General features: G+C 39.5%; 1 protein-coding gene across 1 annotated transcript in view; it reads right to left on the bottom strand.

Moving 5' to 3' along the window:
* LOC126163101 (RNA polymerase-associated protein RTF1 homolog) overlaps positions 1-16,555 on the bottom strand; it is a 122,326-nt gene that overhangs the window by 36,111 nt on the left and 69,660 nt on the right. The window lies entirely within an intron of this gene.

The raw sequence follows: 16,555 nt of genomic DNA, 5'->3' as shown, positions 1-16,555 counted from the left end.
ATGCTCACCAACCTACTATCGACATAAACCTGTCCAGGCAATAGCAGCATCACCAGGTGGGGAATGACTGCTAGTCAGACACACACATGGTGCATGTATTATCAGTAAGTGTGCTATATGTGCGTAGAATGCGGAAGGCGCACAATGAATCTAAGTTTGACCAATGTCAGATTGTGGTGGCCCAGAGGTTTGGAATGAGCCTTTCAGAACCCCCATGACTTGTCGGATGTTCGAGAAAGGTTGTGGTGAGTGTCTTCAACACGTGACAAAACCACAGTGAAACCAAGTTTAGGCATCTTGGGGTTGGGTGGCCACCCCTCATTACAGATGACGCAGACTTTAATGGCAGACAGAGTACAAGTGTGTATGAATACACAGTGTACCGAACACTCCTAAAGATTAGGCTCCGCAGCTGACCACCTACCCATGTGCCAATGTTAACACCACAACATTGGCAGCTATCACTGAAATAGGCACGTAACCATTGGCACTGGACAATAGTGCAGTGGCACAGCATAGCAGGGTCTGCTGAATCCCGATACCTTGTTCATCATACCAATCGGAGGGCATGAATATGTAGTCTTCCAAGGTAACAGCTCCTCGACATCTGTACAGTAGGATGGAGACAAGCTGGCAATGACTCCACTATGCTCTGAGGAACATTCATGATTAAAACTGAAGAAACTGCAAAAAGGTGGGAACTTAAGGAGATGGGACCTGGATAAACTGAAAGAACCAGAGGTTGTACAGAGTTTCAGGGAGAGCATAAGGGAACAATTGACAGGAATGGGGGAAAGAAATACAGTAGAAGAAGAATGGGTAGCTTTGAGGGATGAGGTAGTGAAGGCAGCAGAGGATCAAGTAGGTAAAAAGACGAGGGCTAGTAGAAATCCTTGGGTAACAGAAGAAATATTGAATTTAATTGATGAAAGGAGAAAATATAAAAATGCAGTAAATGAAGCAGGCAAAAAGGAATACAAACGTCTCAAAAATGAGATCGACAGGAAGTGCAAAATGGCTAAGCAGGGATGGCTAGAGGACAAATGTAAGGGTGTAGAGGCTTATCTCACTAGGGGTAAGATAGATACTGCCTACAGGAAAATTAAAGAGACTTTTGGAGATAAGAGAACCACTTGTATGAACATCAAGAGCTCAGATGGAAACCCAGTTCTAAGCAAAGAAGGGAAAGCAGAAAGGTGGAAGGAGTATATAGATGGTCTATACAAGGGCGATGCACTTGAGGACAATATTATGGAAATGGAAGAGGATGTAGATGATGATGAAATGGGAGATACGATGCTGTGTGAAGAGTTTGACAGAGCACTGAAAGCCCTGAGTCGAAACAAGGCCCCCGGAGTAGATAACATTCCATTGGAACTACTGACGGCCTTGGGAGAGCCAGTCCTGACAAAACTCTACCATCTGGTGAGCAAGATGTATGAAACAGGCGAAATACCTTCAGACTTCAAGAAGAATATAATAATTCCAATCCCAAAGAAAGCAGGTGTTGACAGATGTGAAAATTACCGAACAATCAGTTTAATAAGCCACAGCTGCAAAATACTAACACGAATTCTTTACAGACGAATGGAAAAACTAGTAGAAGCCGACCTCGGGGAAGATCAGTTTGGATTCCGTAGAAATACTGGAACACATGAGGCAATACTCACCTTACGACTTATCTTAGAAGAAAGATTAAGGAAAGGCAAACCTACATTTCTAGCATTTGTAGACTTAGAGAAAGCTTTTGACAATGTTGACTGGAATACTCTCTTTCAAATTCTAAAGGTGGCAGGGGTAAAATACAGGGAGCGAAAGGCTATTTACAATTTGTACAGAAACCAGATGGCAGTTATAAGAGTCGAGGGACATGAAAGGGAAGCAGTGGTTGGGAAGGGAGTGAGACAGGGTTGTAGCCTCTCCCCGATGTTATTCAATCTGTATATTGAGCAAGCAGTAAAGGAAACAAAAGAAAAATTCGGAGTAGGTATTAAAATCCATGGAGAAGAAATAAAAAGTTTGAGGTTCGGCGATGACATTGTAATTCTTTCAGAGACAGCAAAGGACTTGGAAGAGCAGTTGAACGGAATGGATGGTGTCTTGAAGGGAGGATATAAGATGAACATCAACAAGAACAAAACGAGAATAATGGAATGTAGTCAAATTAAGTCGGGTGATGTTGAGGGTATTAGATTAGGAAATGAGACACTTAAAGTAGTAAAGGAGTTTTGCTATTTGGGGAGCAAAATAACTGATGATGGTCGAAGTAGAGAGGATATAAAATGTAGACTGGCAATGGCAAGGAAAGCGTTTCTGAAGAAGAGAAATTTGTTAACATCGAGTATAGATTTAAGTGTCAGGAAGTCATTTCTGAAAGTATTTGTATGGAGTGTAGCCATGTATGGAAGTGAAACATGGACGATAAATAGTTTGGACAAGAAGAGAATAGAAGCTTTCGAAATGTGATGCTACAGAAGAATGCTGAAGATTAGATGGGTAGATCACATAACTAATGAGGAAGTATTGAATAGGATTGGGGAGAAGAGAAGTTTGTGGCACAACTTGACCAGAAGAAGGGATCGGTTGGTAGGACATGTTCTGAGGCATCAAGGGATCACCAATTTATTATTTGAGGGCAGCGTGGAGGGTAAAAATCGCAGGGGGAGACCAAGAGATGAATACACTAAGCAGATTCAGAAGGATGTAGGTTGCAGTAGGTACTGGGAGATGAAGAAGCTTGCACAGGATAGAGTAGCATGGAGAGCTGCATCAAACCAGTCTCAGGACTGAAGACCACAACAACAACAACAACAACAACAACAGCTTCCAAAACTCTAAAATAGAGATTGCGTTGAGCGATGCACTTTTGTCAGCCAGTCATAGCTCATGTCACGTGATCTCGCTAGCGAATGACGGCAGTTATTCACAGCACGAGGCCTATGAGAAAGACAGGCCGCGGCGCGTACGTTACGAAGATAGGCCGAGCTCGCTCAACTCAGCAAAGTGCGTTTCTACACCGGTTAACTCTTAAGTAGAAGTGTATGTACAAACGAGAATTGCATCGTCTATTGGCATCCACTGTTATTAGTCTTACAATGATAGGAAGTCTGTAGGCCTACTAACAGGCTCAAATTTGGCAATTAAAATCGTGCCAAAGTGATTATCAATTGCGTAGAGAAGTCGAAGTGTTCTGGCATGAAGAGATTTGTGACACTGCTCAGTAACACATTATGCACATTTTTTTGAGATGATGATGTTTGGTTGGTGGGGCGCTCAACAGCGTGGTTATCAGCGCCCGTACAATTACCCAATCTTTGCTCAGTCAAATTGCTCCACTTTCCTGGATGATGATGAAATGATGAGGACAACACAAACACCCAGTCATCTCGAGGCAGGTGAAAATCCCTGACCCCGCCGGGAATCGAGCCCGGGACCCCGTGCTCGGGAAGCGAGAACGCTACCGCGAGACCACGAGCGGCGGACATCACATTTTTTTTTGAAGGTCACTTACACTTTTTGCCATCGATTGCATAATTTTTTTTATCTATGAAAGAACAACATTAAATATGAAAACTAGCTTGAAGCTTGGTCTTTTTTTAGCGTGTGTTACACGTTAAGTCATATCAAATACAAATGTGCCGGTAAAATTTTAAATAGTGGTATAAATGACTTATCTTCTGGGCCCGACATTTTTCAAATGGCTGATCCTCAAAGTGTTATGTTTTAAATGAGAGCTGTAACGCCCTGTGATTTAAGAAATTCACTGCACATTCTCACACGCAACATAAATCATCTTGCGTGGAAATTTACTTTGAAAAGTAACGCATCTCAAGCCACTATTCGTAATATTTTCTGGTGATCTGTTAGAAATGTAAACAATTGTGACGTCACGCACAGTGAATGCACGTTAGTTGTTACGGACGTACTGCATAATCTTCGACCTAAAGCATTTGACACTTTTCGATGTCGGCACTCTGGTCTGTGCATTGTGTAAATTACCGATTTTCTATGCAACTAATCTTTTATTTTGGTGTTATTCTCTGATTTATGTTTCATTGCTGCAGTATTATTCAGCAGTAGTGGACTAAAGTTCTTTCTCAGCGTATCAGGCCGGTGTGGCCGTGCGGTTCTAGGCGCTTCAGTCTGGAGCCGCGTGACCGCTATGGTCGCAGGTTCGAATCCTGCCTCAGGCATGGATGTTTGACATGTCCTTAGGTTAGTTAGGTTTAAGTAGTTTCAAGTTCTAGGGGACTGATGACCTGAGAAGTTAAGTCCCATAGAGCTCAGAGCCATTTGAACCATTTTTTCAGTGTATCAGATCTTACACATCAAACCTACAAAACTTTAAATAACTTAAGTCTAAAGCAATGAAAAATTCCGGAATTCTAAAAAATGCCCGGGTTTTTCCTGGATTTGTCCCGGATGAAAAAATTCCCGGGGTTTTCCCGGATGTCCAGGGCCGAATACACTCTGTGACACTATCTGCATCTTGTGCTACACAACAAAATAATGACATGGTGGATACGGAATCCAACTGTGGTTTGTTGGTATCACATTCCTCAATGAGAGATGCGTCACTGGCAGATTATATCCATAAAGATTACCTCCTCATGTCTTCAAAAGAACTCGAAGCCTTTCTGAGGGCGACGAGTACACTAAAGATTTTGTAGCTTTGCAACAATTAATTGATAAACAACTTACAAAAACCAAAGTAATCGACGAATGTTGTCATCTACAGCGACTTAAGTGTGATTAAAAATGAAATGGTCACTATATGTGGTCGTGTTTGCCACCTTTGTGTTGAAGTACGAACAACGCAGTAGCATGGATGTGTGGGAAATAAATAGTATACAATGCAAACAGAACACTAACACCAATGGCAAAACCAAATACAAGCCAACAACTTGGTCTCTTCAAAAACAAATCAAGTGCATACAAATAAATCTACAGCACTTCAGAGCTGCACAGCTAACCTAATGCAGCTTATTGTGCAATATCAGATTGACATTTCTTTCATGCAAAAACCATGTTGTTATCAACAAAATGTAGGTGGAATCACTAGGGGTTACAAGATATTGAGTGCAGGTGAAACAAGGGAAAGAGCAGAAATACTGACACCCAATGAAGATATTGATTCCGTAATGATTAGCCACTTGTCCGATGAAGATGCAGTAATTATAAATATAGTAAAAGAAAATTGGTGATTTTTTTATATCTAGCATGTACTTATCACAAAACCCACCCACAATGACCTGAGAAAAACTGATGACATGATAAACCACAATAAGATAGTTGGTTCAGTAATTGCTATGGATAGCAATGCAAGATCTAGCATGTGGCATGACACAGTAACAAACTCCAGATGAAAGAAGATGGAAGAATTACTCGCTTCTACTAAACTGTAGCTACTGAATGAGGGGAAAAACAGATAAAGTTTTGAAAATAATAAAGGAAAGAGCAATATTGAGTTAACTATGGCCACTTCTCATCTACTGCTGGTACTAAAGCTGGTATTACACATCATATTTCTCTGACAAAGAAATATATCAAATATTCATCAAATTTCTTTGACAAAGATCTTTGATGTGGCACTAAAAAGGGGTATTACACTGTTGTCATATTTTTTTGTCAAATTTCAAGATGACAGATGACAAACTTGTTACTACGCGCTGTATTTTCTAGTACAACAATTGCATTGTGTGTGTATTTGAATGAAAAGCAGTGGAAAAAAGGAAACATACTTGGATGAAGCCCTAGGTATTACGTAAAGATAATAAAAGCATTCAGCAAAATCTGTTACGAGAGCTGCAAGTGGAGAAGTGAAGTCTTAGTATACAAATTACTTACAAATGGATGAGTGTGTATTTCAGTATTTGCTCAGTAAATCGGCTTCTCATATTACAGAACAGAATACTCTCTTGAGAAATGCTATATGTGCAGCAGACAGGCAAATTGTGACACTGCGATTTCTGGATACATGAGAGACCTACTATAGTTTACAACACAGAACTCTGATATCACAGTGCGCATTAACCAAAATAATTCCAGAAACGAGTGAAGTGATTTATAAAGCACTGAAGGGGGAATATGTGACGGTAAATAAACGTTTAGTACACTGTATGGACAGTAAGAATTATTTTTAATTTTGAATAATAGAATTAGTCTTCCAACAACACAAAATTAATCAAAAGAACGAAAATGATGAAGTGCTTTTTAAATTGTGGCATCCATAGTTCAGAAATAGACACAGTAGAATGGAAATCTAAGATAGAAATTTTTATTTAAGAGAATGACCACATCCTCTATTCCAGCTAGCTGAAAAGCTGCCTGGATGTTTCCAGATGTGGACATGAATGACTGTAGCTGCGACTGTGGACATGAAGTCACCTGCAGCATATTCCACCTGCCCATCAACTCACAACTAATAGCCTGCACTGTGCCCCTTGTTCACCCCCCATCCTGGGCGAATAAAGTTGTTTTTTTTTTTTTTTTTTTTAAAGGTCAAAGGAATAAACCAACTTTGAAGCCATGTTTACAAACACACTACAGAGACGTCAAATAGATGTAGCAAAGCCAGCGCTTGAAGCGATTACATTTTACATTGCTGTGAACAGAAGACGAATGACTTATGATCAAATCTACGGCGAGGCCCTCGATTTGATCATATTTATTTGACGACAGGCAAAATTTGATAAAGTTCCTTATTAAACCATCAAATTTCTTTGACATAAATATTCGACATATCAACTTTGCCAAAGAAATATGGTAGTGTAATACCGGCATAAGCCAATGGGTGTGTGGTGAAGAAGAGAGTTGCTCCGACAGTAAGATTATTATTTTCATCATCATAGGAGTATGCCCAACGGCATATGCTGGAAGCATAATTCAAACTAAAAAAAATTATTGTTAGAGATAAAAACCGGAGAGATTTTGATGGGTACTTTTTCGAAGAACTTATGCACAGATATTTACCAAACATGGACTTACAAAACTTACAAGAAATAGACCAGAATTTGGCAGCTAAAGTTCAAGCAAATACAAATATTGAAGCTCTTATCACAGAATTTGAAGATGTTCTACATATCTCATGCAGTAAAGCATTCAAGATACAAAACCAGCTCAAGTACAGAACTGGAAGAAAATTTGTTCCCTGCTCGACATCTGAATTAACTGCAATGTGAAAGAAAACCATTTCGCTAAGGCAAATTTATTAAAGGCCAAAGGACAACAAACAGCTGAGGGTGCTACAAAGACAACAATATTGTAAAGAAAAGAAGGAATACAGCACAGCTATACAGAAAGCAAAAAAAACAACCCAGAAGCTTGACCCCAACAAATAACCTTTGGAATACAGTCAATCGAATCACATCAGAGAAAATCAGAGGTAATACACTCACAACAATGTTAAGGAAAAGTTATAACACAACAACAACAACAACAACAACAACAACAACAGATCTCAGGCTCAAATATTTTGTGCCTGAGGACGATGAAACTCAAGACACAGAATACCAAAAACTAATAAGACCTCAAACACTACAACCCAACAGAATGGCAGATGATGTAGCTTACACACAGACAGAAATAGAGGAAATAACAACAAACTTGGCTGAAAACAAGACTCCTGGTGAAAATAGTGTTACCAAGATCATTCATTGACTGTATAGCATTTTTCCTTTCCATCTTACCGCTTTATATAACAGTTGCCTGAAGAACAGTTGCTTTCCGAGATAGTGGAAAAAAGCTAAAATAGTACATATTCTGAAACCTGATAAAGAAAACAGCATGGAAGTGTCCAAATTTCGTACCATCAACCTTCTTTACACAGAGGGAAAAGTATTGGAAACACTATTAATTAATAGAATTATACACGTCTTCTCTCACGATCTCCTAAACAACATTCAGTATGGATTTACTCTACAGAGAGGGACAGTCAATGCAGTGTTGGTTGACTGTTAAGAACTTTGTAGAGGAAAGCATATCAGAAGGACAGTATATAATGATTATCAGTCTTGATGTACAGGGAGCTTTTGATACAGCTTGGTGGCCCAAGTGCTACTAGAATCTGAATGTCCTAGGAACTAATATAACCGAGCAAATAACTATTTCAGTGATAGAAGAGCAGTGTTGGCATTTAACAGTATCAAACTAGGAAAGAGGGTGACAAAAGTGTGCCCGTAGGGATCTTGCTGCGGCCCAGGTTTTTGGAATACATGTAAAATTCTCTACTTAATTTGGATTACACAGCAAATATGAAAATGGTAGCATCTACAGATAACTTAAACCTGTTGTCCAAAGCAGATACAGTCACTATAGCTCATAAGCTCTGCAACAGAGAAACAGAAAAATCACATTTTGGGCCCAAAACAAGAAAATCCGTTTTAATGAGCAAGAATCAAAAGCAATGCTAATAACAAGGAGAAGGTGTAAAGAGTAACAGCATTGTTCCAAACAATAATGTTTTGCAACAAGCTAAACAATTACAGTACTTGGATATAATTATTGACTCTGAATTTATGTTTAATGAACTTATATAGGACATGACTGAAAAATGCACAAAACCTAGGCACAGCTTGCTGGTAATACCAGAGATTAGACGGGAATGATGCCAACTGCAGAGCTCCACACTTCTGGTCCCAACACCCAATGTACTTCGGCAGCCACCGGCAGTAGGTGTGCCTGTTTACTATACCAGATCACAGCACCTATGCATATGGGATTTGAATGATGCTAGTTCCCCAGTTCATAACTCATCAAAACCAGTGTAAGCGTAGGCTTCCGCGGCCGTTGTCTTCTTCAATAAAATTCTTCAGGGTATCAGACCGCATCGTCATAATTTAAAATGCGCCAACGTTTCGGCCAGCGTTGCAGCTAGCCTTCATCAGGGCCTTACGTTAACTGCTAAATGAAACACACTTGGTTCCTTAAATAGCTGCACGAGAAAACCGTGTCGTTGCTTGATTGGCTTTAAAAGGAGGAGGAGGAGGGGTGAAAAGTATGCTTTATTGGTGTTTCCTTTATTATCTGTCATTGGCTGAAATAGCTGTTTTCTATTGGTCTTTATATTAATCCACCCCATTGGAGGAGACGGACGAATAGCGAACAGGTGATGGCTGTGACGTCACACTGTTTCCATGCTGTCCAGAAGCCGGCTGCGGCGTGCCATTGCTTTGTGTGCTCGCGACCACTACTGCGGCTCTCCGCGTGTCTGCTTGGGCCGCCACGGCTCTGCCGCCGCTCCGTAGCCCTGCTATTGCAGGCAGCCAAGACCTCGGAAGCTTGTACCCGTCCTCTCTATTCATGTTGGCGGGTCTTTTTGCTATTTCTATCGCCTCTCTAATCTTTCTTTTGAAAGTGAGAGGCTGTTTCGCCAGGACGCGGGCTTCTTGAAAAAATATTGGTTTCCCGCACTCGTCTCGGTGTTCCGCCACTGCCGACTTAGTGTGTTGTTTCAGGCGGATATATCTTTCATGTTCCGAGAGCCTTGTGCTAATCGGACGTCCCGTCTCACCTATGTAGACTAATCCACATGCACAACCAATTTCATACACGCCAGCTGTGTGTAGTTTGTCAACTGCATCCTTGGTAGAACCGAGCATATCTGATATTTTGTTTCTGCTTCGGAAAATTGGTTTGATGTCGGCTTTTCGTAGAATTTTGCCAATACGTTCGGTGACCCCTTGTACATATGGTAACACAGCAATGCTCTGTGCCTCCTTCTCCTCTTAAGGAACCTTCTCCTCTTAAGGAACCAAGTGTGTTTCATTTAGCAGTTAACGTAAGGCCCTGATGAAGGCTAGCTGCAACGCTGGCCGAAACGTTGGCGCATTTTAAATTATGACGATGCGGTCTGATACCCTGAAGAATTTTATCATCAAAACCAGGTCTGATTTATCCACATTTCCCTGCAAATTACTCCTAAATCGCAAAACCCCATCCCATCACTGCCGCCATCCCTTGTTACACGGTGCATGCCCGTTTGCTCTATTTAGGCCTTCAGCACCAACTCCCTTGGACCTTCACAGTCGTGGACCTTACTGGCCCCATTCTGGGGTCCAACTTCCTCGGTCATTACAGCATAGCGAAGCTTTGTTCAACAGAATCTTTGACAGACACATCCACTACAGCTCCTATCCTGCCATGTGTTTTGCCGAAGAACAGCTGGTGATTTCAGGCCCACATGCTCAGCTCACTGCAGAATTCCAGCCACCTGGTGTCCCCCAGAATGTACAATGTTCAGCAAGACACTGTGCATTACACTGCCACTGTGTGCATTACAATGCCATTATTCATGGCTCCACCATTTTCTGCTGTGCAAAGAATGCTTTCACTACTGCTGCTAACACCCACACTGTTGGAGCAGGGACACTATTTCACATGCATCCAATGCTGTGCAAAGGTGTTGCCCATGCACCTCTACTCACAAGAAACCACCATCTCCACTTGTAGCAGCAGACAATGGGGCAATACTGACAGAAAACCGGCAATCAGCAAAGTGCCTACCAGCCAAGGCACCACTGCATCTCCCCAGCAACCTTGCTGGTCACTTCCGCCTCAGGTATAACCAAACAGCCACATTTTCTAAGGGCCACACACACCAAACCGTCATTCAACTAGTATCTGCTCCTACTTCGACGAGGTAATATCTTCCCGGGCATGCTCTCGGCAGCTCATCATGTGCAATGCCATGTGGTTCACATCGTCAGCTGCCGCTCTTCACCAGAGTTAACACTGACAGCATGATTTTGCATCTGTGTCCAGTTTTTTTTTTTTTTTTTTTTTTTTTTTTGCAGTTTGGTTAACGAGACAATTATTTTACAAATAATGAAGTACATCTTTCATAAATTGTTAGCAGTTATTATAAATTAAAAATTACAAGATATGGTAGAGGTGATATTACATTATAGAAGTTGTACATTAAGACTAACAACCTATGTTTCCCTGCTAAAATCAAGCATATGTTGCAGGTTTGGTAGTGTCTAAGTAATGACAATATGACCCTAAGATTATGACTAGGTAAAGTTTATATGCTAGTACTTTAATAAAAACCAATGTGTGGTAATTTTAAGATTAAGAGGAAACAGAACTCAGCAAATATTTGTTTTACAGAGAAAGAGGTAGACAGAGTAAATAAAAGGACTTAAATTTAATGTGTCAGAGGCTTCCTTTACCAGTATACAGATTAGCTGTCTGTTTTTCAAGGAGTTCCTTGCGGAGTAGCCACAAACGTAAGAAACAGTATTCCGTTTGAGTCCATAGCACAGCACAGAACAGATATTTGAATGTTGTGCAGGGGCAGCTGAATTTAGTGGAACTAAATTTCTAATTATTGTTGTTTATAGGTCCCCTAACTCTGACTTTAGAGCATTTCTGCTCAAACTATAGAGGGTTCTTGGTTCACTTTATAGAAAGTACCAGAAATCAGTTGACTTCAACATTAATTTTGTATGTGATTATGCAGAAAAAAAAAGAAAGAAAAGGCTGTTGCTAGACCTCCTAAACTCATATGATCTGATACACATTGTGTTTTCTCCAACTAGGGTGCAGCACAGCCATGAACAATATTTTTATTCATTCTTCATTATTAGATGAGCATTCTGTTACTAAAAGGGTGAATGGCCTTTCAGACCATGATGCACAAATTTTAACACAAAAGGCTTTTGAACTCAAACAAATATTGCATATAATTACTAACTATGTAGGAAAGCCAATCCAACAGCAATAGAGTGTTTCTTAGACCTCATTAAGGAACAAGAGTATCAGGATGTTTATAGTGCTGATAACACAGATGACAAATATAATGCTTTCCTTAACACATTCCTCATGCTCTTTGAGAGCTGCTTTCCATTAGAAAGTTCTAAATGGGGTACTAACAGTAAAAGGCAGCCTTGGTGGCTGACTAGTGAGATAAGGATATTGTGTAGAACAAAGCGGGAATTATATCAAAATGTTAGAAGTAGTCACCATCTAGCTACAGTAGCCCATTACAAACAGTATTGTAAGGTGCTAAAAATGTTATTAGGAAGGCAAAGAGTATGTGTTATGAAAGTAGAATAGCTAATTCACAGGATAAAATTAAAACCGTATGGTCAGTTGTAAAGGAAGTGTCTGGTCAGCAGCACAAGCTCAACAATATAAAGTCAGTTCGTGGTAAAAATATTTCTCTCACTGATAAGTCAGTTATATGCACAGTATTTAACAATCATTTTCTGAGCATTGCTGGTGAATTAAATAGAAATTTAGTTTCTACAGGGAACACATAACTTTCCTGGCAAATGCCTTTCCGATATTGACGTCTGAAATACTCCTCTGTGATACTGACAAGGTGGGAGGGATTGAGTCAATAATTAAATCACTGAAGCCGAAGGACTCTCATGGATATGATGGGGTGCCTAGCAGAATTTTAAAGTACTGTGCTGCACATGTTAGCCTTGTATTTAGCCATATATGTAATTTTTCCTTTAGGAATGGTCAGTTTACTGAATGATTAATGTACTCAGTAGTAAAGCCACTTTATAAAAAGGGAGATAATGATAATATAGGCAATTTTAGACCTATTTCTAAGCCATCAGTGTTTGCTCAAGTTATTGAAAAGGCTATGTATGTAAGGATAATTGATCATTGCATATCACATAATTTGCTCTAAAATTTACAGTTCGGCTTTAGAAGTCGTTTAACAACTGAAAATGCTATATTCTATTTTATCTGTGAGGTAGTGGATGGGTTTAACAAAAGGTTTTGAATGCTAGGCATATTATTTGATTCAACTAAGGCGCCTGATTGTCTTGAACACAAAACATTGCTCCAGGAGTTGGACCATTACGGAATACGAGTAGCAGCTCACAATTGGTTCACCTCTTACTTTAGCAGACAGACAGCAAAAGGTAATTATTCGCAGAGTTGAGAACGGCTGTGATGTGGAGTCTGAGTGAGGTATGGTCAAGTTGGGGGTGCCCCAGGGATCAGTGGTTGGGGTCACTCCTGTTCCTTATTTATATGAATGATATGCCCTCTAGTATTATGAGTAACTAAAATATTTCTGTTTGCTGATGACACAAGCTTGGTAGTAAAGGAAGTTGTGTACAACATTCGCTCGGTTTCAAATAGTGCAGTTGATGATTTAAGTTCACGGCTTGTGGACAAAAAACTAATGCTAAATGACAGTAAGACTCCGTTTTTACAGTTTCTAACACAATTCAACAAAACCCAACATTTTAATTTCACAGAATGGGCATTTGATTTGTGAAACTGAACAGTTCAAATTTCTAGGTATTCAGATATAGTAAACTGTCATGGAAAGTCCACATTCAGGATATTGTTCAAAAAGACTTAATACTGCCATTTTTACTATTTGAACGGTATCTTAAGTAAGTGATCGTTCGACACAAAAATTCTTCTACTTTGCTTATTTTCATTCACTTATGTCATATGGTAGCATATTTTGGGGTAGCTCTTCCCATTCTGAAAGGATATTTTTGGCTCAGAAGTGGGCAGTTCGGGCAATAAGTGGCGTAAGTTCACAAACCTCTTGTTGACCCCTGTTCACTAGTCTGGGTATTTTCACATTGCCCTCTCAATATATATTTTCTTTACTGTCGTTTCCTGTTAACAATATCAGCTTATTCCCGAAAATTAGCAGCTTTCACTCAGTTAATATGCAGCAGAAATCTAATCTACATTTGGATCACACATCCTTAACTCTCATGCAGAAAGGTGTGCAGTATACCGCTGCATCCATTTTCAATAAGCTACCACAAGAGTTAAAAATCTTTAAAGTAATCCATGTACTTTCAAACTGAAACAGAAGAGTTTCCTCATGGGTCACTCCTCCTATCTTGTTGAGGAGTTCCTTGAAAACCTGAGCTAATTCTTATGTTATATTGTTGATTGCATTTAATTAAAACTTATGGCTTGACTTTTTTTGGGTTCATAAACATTTTATTTTATCTGTTATTATTTTTATGTTTTAATTTCATGTACTACATGGTCCATGACCTTTGAGATTTGCTCTTCAATTTGGTCCTACGGAACTAGACGTGTAAATAAATAAAGTGACAAGAGAGTACAATGCGAGACTTAGTTGCTATAGTCCCATTAAAAATACTCGATAATTGACACTTTATGCATTGGTGCTGGTTTCATCCTATCAGAGTGCTCAACATCACACCTGAACCGCTCGTTGTGCCACAAAAATTGTTCAGTTTCTTTCCAAATCCTGCCTAACTTTCTTTCTTTGTGTGTTTGGATCCTGAGTCATGGATCTTTTAACTTTTATTTCCTATTTCTTCACAAATGATTTCTGAGTCATCAGTCATCTGTCTGGTTTGATGTGGCATGCAATGAATTCCTATGCTGTGCCAACCTCTTCATCTCAGAGTATCACTTGCAACCTATGTCCTCTATTATTTGCTAGATGTAGTCCAATCTCTGTCTTCCTCTGTAGTTTTTACCCTCCACAGTTACCTCTAGTACCATGGAAGTCATTCCCTTATGACTACAGATGTCCTGCCATGCTGTCCCTTATTCTTGTCAGTGTTCTCCATATATTCCTTTCCTCTCTGATTTGTGCAGGACCTCCTCATTCCTTACCTTATCAGTAAACCTAATTTTCAACATTCTTTTGTAGCAAATCATCTCAAACACTGATTCTCTTCTTTTCCAGTTTTCTCACAATACATGTTTCACTACCACACAATGCTGTGCTCCAGACACATATTCTCAGAAATTTCTTCCTCAAATTAAGGCCTAAATTTGATACTAGCAACTTCTCTTTGCCAGGAATGCCCTTTTTCCCAATGCTAGTCTGCTTTTTATGTCGTCCTTGCTCCATCCATCGGGGGTTATTTTGCTGTCTAGGTAGCAGAACTCCGTAACTTCATCTACTTTGTGATCACCAATCCTCACTTTAAGTTTCTCTCGGCTCTCATTTCTGCTACTTCTCATTACTTTTGTCTTTCTTCAATTTATTCTCAACCAATATCCTGTAATCAGTAGACTGTTCATTGCATCTAGCAAATCCTATCATTCTTCTTCACTTTCACTCAGGTTAGCAATGTCATCAGCAAATCTTACTAATGATATTGTTTCAATGGGCAAAGGACTACATCCTGTCTTACACCCTTTTTTATTTCAAGCACTTCATCCTTGGTCTTACATTCTTATTGTTCCTTCTTGCCTCTTGTACATATTGCGTATTACCTGTCTTTCCCTATAGCTTGCCACTGTTTTTCTCAGAACTGCAAACATCTTGCACCATTTGACAACATCTAATGCTTTTTTTTTTTCAGGTAAACAAATCCTATGAATGTATCTTGATTTTTCTTTAGTCTTGCTTCCATTATCAACTGCAATGTGAGAACTGTGTCTCTGGTGCCTTTAGCTTTCCCAAAGCAAAACTGATCATAATCTACAAGACACTCAATTTTCTTTTGCATTCTTCTGGATATGAGTCTTGCCAGCAACTTGGATGCAAGAACTGGTACGCTGAATGTGGACCAATTCTTGTACTTGTCAGCTCTGCAATATCACAATTCTGTGGATGATGTTTCTCTGAAAGTCAGAGAGTTTATCACCATACTCATACATCCTACACACCAAAATGAATAGTTGTTTTGCTGATATCTCCCCCAATGACTTTGGAAATTCTGATGGAATGTTATCTATCGGCTCTGCCTTATTCAATCTTAAGTCTTCCAAAACTCAAGTTCTGATTCCAATACTGGATTCCCTCTCAATTCTATATAGATTCCAGTTTTTTTCTTCTATCATGTCCTCAGATAAGTCTTCCCACACGCAGAGGCTTTCGCTGTACTCGCCTTCACTGTACACTTTCCACCTATCAGCTCTCTCCTCTGCATTTAACAGTGGAATTCCCACCGCACTCTTAATATTATCACACTTGCTTTTAATTTCACAGGAGGTTGTTTTGACTTTTCTATATACTGAGTCAGTCCTTCCAACTATCATTTATTTTTCATGCAGCCATTTAGCCTTAGCTTCCCTGCACTTCTTATTTGTTTCATTCCTAAGTGACTTGTATGTCTGTATTCCTGAATTTCCCTGAAAATTTTTGTACTTCCTTCTTTCATTGATCAGCTGAAGTATTTCTTCCATTACTTATGGTTTCTTTTCACTTACTTTCCTGGTACTAAATTTTTTTCTTTCCAGCATCTGTGATTGCCCTTTTAGAGATGTCCATCCCTCTTTAACTGAACTGCTTACCGAGTTATTCCTTATCGTAGTAACTACAGCCTAAGAGAACTTCATGCATCTCTCTTCATTCATCCTCAATATTTTCGTATCCCACTTTACATGATTCTTCCTTATTAGTCTCTTTAACTTCAGGCTACTCTTCATCACTACTAAATTGTGGTCTAAGTCTATATCTGCTTCTGTGTATGCCTTACAATCCACATGATTTTGGAATCTCTACCTACCCATGATGTAACATAACTGGAATCATCCTGTACCTACTGGTATTTTCCAAACATATCTCCTCTTATTGTTATTCTTGAACATAGTATTTGCAATTACTAGCTGAAATTTATTACAGAAC

Source organism: Schistocerca cancellata, chromosome 2 (genome assembly GCF_023864275.1).
Source record: "Schistocerca cancellata isolate TAMUIC-IGC-003103 chromosome 2, iqSchCanc2.1, whole genome shotgun sequence".
In the NCBI taxonomy this organism is placed as follows: Eukaryota; Metazoa; Arthropoda; class Insecta; order Orthoptera; family Acrididae; genus Schistocerca; species Schistocerca cancellata.
This window is presented reverse-complemented; position numbering and strand designations above follow the sequence as displayed.